Source organism: Rutidosis leptorrhynchoides, chromosome 4 (assembly GCF_046630445.1).
Source record: "Rutidosis leptorrhynchoides isolate AG116_Rl617_1_P2 chromosome 4, CSIRO_AGI_Rlap_v1, whole genome shotgun sequence".
NCBI lineage: Eukaryota > Viridiplantae > Streptophyta > Magnoliopsida > Asterales > Asteraceae > Rutidosis > Rutidosis leptorrhynchoides.
The window spans coordinates 273,834,302-273,843,546 of record NC_092336.1 but is presented as its reverse complement, the minus strand read 5'-3'; the positions used below and the strand labels follow the sequence as shown (position 1 = coordinate 273,843,546).

The window sequence follows — 9,245 nt, the reverse complement described above, 5'->3', positions numbered from 1 at the left end:
GACGCTCAGTGCTTGGAACGGGTACTGTCGCAGTTTCATTTACATCTTCCATTTCCTCTTCCTCCTCAGATTCTTCCTCTTCCTCTATTTCTTCGCTGGGATCCTCTTCTTCTATTTCTGGGTCGTTTACAGACTGTGATTCGACACCTATTTTGACATCATCGGCTGATGGTGAAGACTCATCATCGGAAGTGATCCGTCTAGTGGAAATAGCAAACATCTCTGCCTGTCCAGAAAGATCGGTTGGTCGGTCAATTTTGAAGGTAATGCTCTCCCCATGTGATCGTAAGATCATGGTTTGATTGTACGCATCAATGACAGTCCTAGCCGTATTCATGAAAGGTCTTCCTAACACTATTGGGGTGTGTAGGTCTTCCTTGATATCCATCACTATGAAATCCGTAGGATACAAGAATTTGTCGACTTTCACCAAGACGTTCTCAACCATGCCCTTAGGATATCGAATTATATGATCGACAAGTTGGATTGTCATTTTGGTTGGTGACAAGTCTCCTAACTCTAATCTCTTGTAGAGAGAGTAGGGGATTAGGTTGATACTTACTCCTAAATTTGCTAGCACATGAATGGTTCCAGATTGGTAGATTGAACACGGGAAAATGAATCGGCCCGTATCTCCTAGCTTAGGTGGTAGAGAGTTTTTGAGTAATGCAGAGCATTCTTCACTCAGTGGAATTTTGTTAGAGTCTGGCATCCTCTCCTTTGTAGAAAGAAGAATTCGGATGTTTCTCTTCTGGTTGGGAACTTTGGACATGGTGTCCAAGAATCTTCCGTCAAGTTTGAAGGAATCAAGCTTGGATGGTTCTTCTTGTAGCCTTCCAGGATAAGGTACGCGAACTGGAGTTTCAGGGGTCAGCTTCTGAGTATATGTCGATTTGTTCTTGAGCCTAGCTGATCTTCTCCTTGGTTCTTCCTCTGGGATTACGGAATCCATTTGCTTTGCTTCTTCTATGTGGGGATTTTGGATAGTATTACTTGGCAATCTTCCCTACGATCGGATTTCAAGGCATTGTGATAACTGTCCGAGCTGCATTTCCAAACTTTTGAGCAGAGCCAATTGATTTCTCATTAGTATCTCCGTCTGATCTTGTCAGGTTGCAGTTCTCTGATTTAGCTGTTGTTGTCCTTGGATGAACTGAGGTAACTGATCATCAGCTCCGAGAGTGGGGTTAGCTGCTTTTGTAATCTGGGTGGTAGGGGAATTTTCCTCAACTGGGGGACCAGTGAGTGGAAGTGGTTGATCGTAGGTCAATTGAGATTGCTGAGATGGATAAGGTGGATAGCGATAGTGAAAAGGTTGATTGCTTCGCTGAAATTGATTAACCCTAGGTGGTTGATTGAATCCGGGATTTGGTGGACGAGCTAGGTATTGGACGTAACAGACTGAACCGTCAGGGTTTTCGTACTCAACTTGATAATCTTCAGTAGGTTGCGGGTTGGTAAAATTAACACAAACCTGAGCTTGGTTAACCTGCTGCGACTGCATCTTCAATTCTCCGAGTTGTTTGGCAAGAGATTCCATCTTATCCGTGAGGGATTTGATGGCCTCTGTTTGATTATTAAGTGCGGAGAGTGGTGCAGATGATGAAGTTGTTTCACCACTGTTCCAGTCATGATGATGCATCGTCATGTTCTCGAGCAATTCCCATGCTTCGTCTGCGGTTTGGTTCATCAGATTCCCTTGAGCTGCTGCATCGATCGTCGTCCTATGATTTACCGTAAGACCATTGTATAAGGTGCAGATTTGGGCTGACCGTTCAAGCTGGTGATTAGGGCATTTCTTCAGCAGGGTTTTGAAACGCTCCCATGCGGTGTAAAGAGATTCATCATAACTTTGTTTGAAGTTAATGATGTAATTCTTCAGTCTAGTTTGTTTAGAAGGAGGGAAATATTTGGTTAGGAATTTAGTAGCCATCTCTGTCCATGACGCGATGGAATCTTTTTCCAATCCTTCAAACCAATTTTAAGCATGATGAGTGAGAGAATAGGGGAACAAGTATAGCCGGACTATATCTTGTCGTATCCCTGGCTGTTTGTAGGAGTTCGAAAGAGATATGAATTTATCAAGGTGAGAATTAGGATCGTCATTCGGTAATCCGTGAAATTGACAGCTATTCTGGATGAGCTCGATGATGTGATGTTTTAACTCGAACGAGTGTCTTTGAATCTCTGGAAATCTGATTGGTCCTCCTCGACCGTCAATCGAGGGTTTGGTATTTTCTGCTAAAGTAACGCGTAACGCCATTTAGTTTCTGATTCTTGCTTCCTTGCGTACTTTAGAGATTATTGCGTCTGGATCAGGTACGAATAACAACGGCCCTGGTCAAGATCGGGTTTGGGTCATACACTAGGTATGCCTTTTTTTTTTAATTTTTCGCAAATAAGCTAAATTATAATAAGCTAAACTAATCTAATCTAATCTAAGATAATCTAATTTTAATCTAAGGTAGTCTAAAGTAATCTAATCTAAGGTAATCTAATCTAAGGTAATTAACTAACTATCCTATGGTGGAATATGTTTTTGGTTCTAGCTACTGATTCCCTGGTATTTCGGTAACAGAGCTCCGCACGAACTATTCAACAAACCAAGTGGCCAGGCCGACTACGGAGAGGCGGGATCCTTTTGGTTCCAATATAATTGGCGACTGTTCGGAAAATCCAATAACCAAGTCCGTGTATAATTGTCTTTCTTAGACACCACTAAAGGCTTGCGAATAAGTTTGATAGAGAGCAATATTGCCTGATACCAGTTCCCCTGCAGTGGCGCCAAAAACTATATATCTCTCTTGATATGGTCGAAACGGACGGTTTTTATTTGCGCGGTGTCGTTAGGCTGCGGCTCGCCAGGATCAGCCACTCGTGGGAGAGGGTACAGTTTTAAATTTATATTTAGCGGGGCCTAAATCTTAGTACTCTTATGAGTAAGGGAAATATGACCTAGAGTCGTATTTTTGAGATATCAGTAACATCGAACCTATATTTTAGCCTAAGATAGTTAGGGAGTAGTGAATAATTATTTTGGGATTTTCTAACATATAAGATAGATAAAGTAAATGCGATAAAATTTGTAATTCAGATAAGGTTAAAGTAAGCGCATACTATGACTTCATCAGTTATTCTGCCGAAATTAAGGAATGCTAGCTCATGAATAGGCAGAGGCCTTGTATTCATTACACTGGTCCTAAACGCCACTGTCATAAGACATGTCACTGGGTACTGTGTTAGGCTTAAAGATTCTGAATAGACAGCAACGTCCCTTACCCCCGATGCACGTGCAGTCTGACTACAGGCATACACGTTCAGACGGCTCATCCAATTGAGCGACTCGGTTGGGTGATGTATTAACATTCCAAAATGGTCTAAACTTTCTTAAGCGTAACAGAATATATGACGACCCTCAATTTTTCAGTTCTGTTATATCTGTTATATGTTCCATTATTAAGACTTTATGTACTCGTAAACTTTGTTTAACAACCGTTGATTGAATATTAACTTTTGATCGATACTTCCTGTTATATAAAGTTTATGTTTATGTGTATTATCATTATTAATACAAACTATAAATATATACTAATACTTAATAGTGTTATTATAAAAAAAAAACTAATACAAACAAATTGGAACTTAAGTTAATTAATACAAGATTAGGGACTAATAAATAATTAAAATGTGTTTAAATAATATAACCCTAATAATAATAATAATAATAATAATAATAATAATAATAATAATAATAATAATAATAATAATAATAATAATAATAATAATAATAATAATAATAATAATAATAATAATAATAATAATAATAATAATAATTATAATAATAATTATAATAATAATTATAAAAAAATAAAAAAATAATAAATAAGATCATATGTATCTGATAAAAAAAATCGGCTGCTTTGATTCTTTTTTTGAAACCTTAACTTGATTACCAAGATTGATCAATCCTAGTTAATCTCTAATTCATTCCTTGATCTCCAAGAGTTAGAGTTCTATTAGGAAACTTCAAAAACTATATAAAACCCTCGTGAAATCTCTGATTAATCACCACAAAGTATCCTGCAAATTGTCGACTAAATTCTCCTGCATTCTCTCCTGATTACTGTCGACTAAACCCATCACCTACAGCTTTCTACAATCGTAAATCATCTTCACCATCACTGACCTTTTAAACCACCTTCAATCGCCACCTTATCTGCTCTAGTTTCTGCTGTAAAACATCCTTCAAACCTGCTGCTAAACCTGTGGTATCTGCTGCCTATTTCTGTTGTAAATGGCTTCTGATTTTCTGCTATTTTTATTCGATCCATACCAGCTTTTGTGTTTGATTTTATGTTGTTTATTGTCTATCTTCCTGTCGTGATTACACAGCCCAAAAGAGCCTCTTCCTGATCGTGTATTGCTGTTAACTTGCTGCTGCATCTGTCTTCGGTTCTATCGAGTAGTCTGACCCAAACAGAATCCATATCGGGTCATGATTTTGCTGTGCTGCAGTCTGCTTGTTTTCTGTTTTTCTGTACGTACCAGGCTCACCAATCTTGTCTCCTAATCTTGCATAAGGTAGCCTTTAAACCCTAGTTAATATCACTTAAACCTTTTGGATAATAATTACATGTATTAAGAAAAAGGTTTATGATTTTATGTTGAGATAAAGATTGAAATTAAAAGACGATAACAAGTATTGCTAGGTATTATGAAGCATTAATAATAATTTTAGAGTTATAAAGATTTATGAATTTATGTAAGGTTAATCTATAATAAATAATGATAAGAATTGGATCATGTATCATATTAATAAGTAGTAATGAATCATGTTGGAATAAAGTTTTGATTTTATGTTAAAGATGTTGTGATTAAAAGGTTAAGTAGGATAATTAAAGTATGATAAATATAAGATTGATAATGATAAAAGGATGTATGATAAGAAACTAGTTGTTATAATTAAAGAGTTATGATTTCATGTTAAAGATGATATAGCTAATGGCACATGTAGGAAAAGCTATGATTTTATGTGAAAGATGGTTAATTAGTTAGTAAAAGATTGTGAATTGATATTGATTAAAAAGATTACTAGTTGTAAGTTAAGAACTCATGATTTTATGTTAAGGTTATAAAGGTTGTGGTTAAAAGATTATGTTATGATTTCATGTAATGATAATAATAATACATGTGCATGTATGCATGCAAACGTATGTATGTGCATGTATACACTGTATGTATATGTGTGTGTGTATATGTAAATAAATGCATACGTGTATATGTATGTGTATATGTGTATGTATATGTACGTGTGTATGTATGTATGAATGTTCATTATGTAAGCTAATAAGTTAGTAAACCTAATAATAATAATAAAAAGTAATAAGTGTGTGTGTATATATATATATATATATATATATATATATATATATATATATATATATATATATATGTATCATGTTACACTTATGTATATGTAACACCTATACCTAATATGTATATACCATATAGTTATGAATACATACATGTATAATAATAATAATAAAGAAAATGTGTATATGTATGTATCACATAGAGGTATATTTATAGATGTAACATATAATGATAGATATACATAGTAATTGATTAAGGTAAATAATAATACTATTATTAGTATAACCTATACACTTATCTATATAGTAATACTTAAGTACACTAAGTATATTATCACTTATATAAATATAACTTTTCTCGAGAACGGTCACTGTTAATATAGTTTACTATATTAATAAACAAACATTACGTCTATTAGACATTAACTAATCGAACATAATATCTCTAGGTTGAGATCTCCGGGTTCAACACTCTGATCATATAACTTGCGTGGAATATCTATATGCTATTAAGGTGAACTTCATAGCCCCACTTTTTAACTGTTTCTATTACTTATTTTATAACTTTGGGGTGAGACACATGCTTGCTTTTAAACTGTTTTACGCTTAGACACGAGTACTCAAACTTTCTTTTGATCAGTTCAAACTGTTTGCTAACATGCTTTGATTCATGCTTAATCCCTACCATGATATCGTTAGTTGCTACGTATAAAGGCAAGCTTAGTTATTGTGATAGCGCTATTGAGGGTGACGTCTCTATCCGGATGACCGCTGGTCAATGGATACATAATAATGATGAACGACACGAACGTGATGTGTTTAGGGTAACCAATGGTTAGTATCGATATCATAAACACCAGCACTATTACCGGACTGATTAAACCGCTTATTTAAATCTTGTGGTCTAAAACTTGTTATAACTATTAAACCTATGTTGTTCACTCAACCTTTTTGGTTGACACTTTAAGCATGTTTTGTCTCAGGTGAAGATTGCTAAAGATTATTTGCTTTTTGGACTTTGCTGCATTTCGAGTCCGCATATATACATTCATGTTATTGCATTAGAACATTAAAGTATACAATTGTAATGACTTAGTACTTTCCGCTGCTTATAAATACAATGGTTTTAATTTACATGTCTCATATAGAGTCGTTCTCGTTTATACATGCTTGCGTTGTGATATTGTGAAGTCATATTACCCCGGCCCTATTTGGGGGTATGACAGAGTGGTATCAGAGCCAGGCTGTTATAGAGAACCAGGATTGCATATTATGTGTGCCTTATGTGTTAGTTAGGTACCTTAGCAATCTATAGGACTATAACCTTTCCTGTTTTAGTTTCTGGTGTATTTTTCCCTTACATTTTATTCGTGCTTTTGCGTCATCCTTAGAACCTACCTAATCATCTCTCCTACTTTTCATTTTGGATGTCTCGCAATAGCCTGATCATCATCTCCGACAACGAGTCCGATGGATCCTACTCCGAAAGATCTGTCCACACACCAACTTATGGACCCATTTCCCCGCCATTTTCACCAACCCACCCAAACTATGTCCCTCCTAGTCCTCCACACTACCCTCATTTGGAAGAATCCCACACTAATACTAACTATGATGGGGATGATGAAGAGGAAGAGTTTGTGGAGGAGATGATTGAAGAAGAAAAAGTTGAGGAAGAATCCAAGTCCGAGTCCCTTGTTCAAAGCAAAGGCAACAATAGCGTACCGCGAAATCTTTCGACTATTCGTTCTCATCAAAGTTTCATAAACTACCCACCCCCTACATATAAGAGTACTGAAAGACCTGGGCTCAGTAATATAGAAATGGTGAATGCTGATCTCATGAGCTACACCAACCGGTTTCAAGAATTTGCTCTCATGGCTACTCCCAAGTATCTAGGAATCCAATGCTACATCAATGGTTTGCCTAATGAAGTCCAAAGAGATGTTATCTTGGAGAACCCGAGCACCATAAAAGAAGTTGCTTGCATGGCAAGCTATTTCATCGACAATCATAAGGAGAAAGAAGGTGCAAAAAGGAAAAGAGAAGGAATGGGGCAAGAAAATCCTAAAAGCAAATTTAACAAGCCTTATAAGGGAAAATTTAACAAGTTGTATAAGGGGAAACATCCCTATTTCAAAAGATGTGAGAGACATCATGAAGGATGGTGTAAGGCCAAGTGCACCAAGTGTAAGAAGATGGGTCATATAGCCAAGACTTGTGGGGTTGCAGTTCCTTCGACTGATACACCTGCAACAAAAGCCAACGCAATCGTTCCTACATGTTATGCCTGTGGAGAAAAAGGGCATTTTCGCAACCAGTGTCCAAAGAAAAAGGATAACATGGGAAATACAAAAGGCTGAGCGTTTGTGATAACTGCCGAGGAAGCTCGGGATAATGAGGAAGAAGGATGAAGAGGCACAATAAAGAGTTGTTGACAACTATAAGAGTCATTTAACATTTCTCATAGTGTTCTTTATGTTACCATTTAGTACTTTTATATTTTAAAGATTTCTTTAAGTTCATGTAATACTCTAGTTATTTTCTTTTAAATGAATGAATGATGTTATTTTCTTTTCTTTCATTTTCCATTGAATCATTTACCTCGATGAAGATGCATATTGACTAGATGACATAGTAGTAACCTTATGGAGTGATAAAAGTATGATTTAGAATAATATAATGACACTTGATCAACGTCATTATATTATGATAAGTCATACAGAAATCTTAATGGACCATGGTGGGAATAAGATTTGATCAACCTTTGAACCACTGTGTACCATTACATACTCCTTATCACTATATTGTCAACTAAAAAAAAATATCAACCCTAGATATTATATATCTTTCACTTATCAATTATCCACGCCCGATGCTGTACCTATTGCATAGGTTCCATACCGCTTAGCTCCATCCGAAATGTAGGAATCATTCAATCAACTCCAAGAAGTTTTGGAAAAAGGTTTCATTCATCTTAGCTTGCCTCCGTGAGAAGCACCCGTTCTTTTCATTAAGAAAGGTGGCACGTTGAGAATGTGTATTAATTGCCGAGAACTCAACAAGCTAACCATCAAGAATCGTTATCCATTCCCGCTTATTGATGACCTGTTTGACCAACTGCAATGGTCAAGTATCTATTCGAAACTTGATCTTAGGTCGGGTTATCATCAATTGAGAGTCAAGGAAACCAATGTTTCTAAGACTACTTTCCTAACTCGTTATAGACACTATAAGTTTCTTGTCATGTCTTTTAGCTTAACCCATGCTCCTGCTATATTCATGGATCTTATGAACCATGTATGCAAACCCATCCTTGACCAATTCATGATCGTTTTCATTGATGACATCTTAATCTATTCCAAGAGCAAGAGAGAGCATGAGCAACCTCTGCGATTTATTCTAGAGCTCTTAAAGAACAAACAAATGTATGCCAAGTTTTTCCAAGTGTGAACTTTGGCTATGAATCGTACAATTCCTTGGACGTGTAGTTAATAGTGAAGAAGTACATGTCGATTCTATAAAAATCACCATTAATCAGAAATTTTCAAGAACTAGTCATGGATGAAGTCCATAGGGCTAGATACTCTAACACCTATACTCTTTTAGCTGGAATTTCATATGATATCAACTCTCACTCAAGTAGATCCCCACTGTAATTAAGTATAGACTTTGCTGATTTTTAGTCAGCATTCCTGTTAATTAAAGTTCATACATTTCACATAACGAATCTTAAAAAGTGTCTTGTTGATGACACACTCGTTATTCCTTTGGATGACATTAGCATTGATGAAAAGATGCACTTTATTGAAGAACCAACTGAGGTCGTTGATCAAACCAAGAAACGTTTGAAACAAAGTACTATACCTATTG

The 9,245-nt window shown here is 36.0% G+C and overlaps 1 non-coding gene across 1 annotated transcript; it reads left to right on the top strand.

The window, feature by feature from the left end:
* Positions 1–1,777: 1,777 nt before the first annotated feature.
* LOC139846060 (small nucleolar RNA R71) lies at positions 1,778–1,885 on the top strand. The gene has a single exon (XR_011758806.1). It is a non-coding gene; the product is annotated as a small nucleolar RNA R71 (small nucleolar RNA).
* Positions 1,886–9,245: the final 7,360 nt, after the last annotated feature.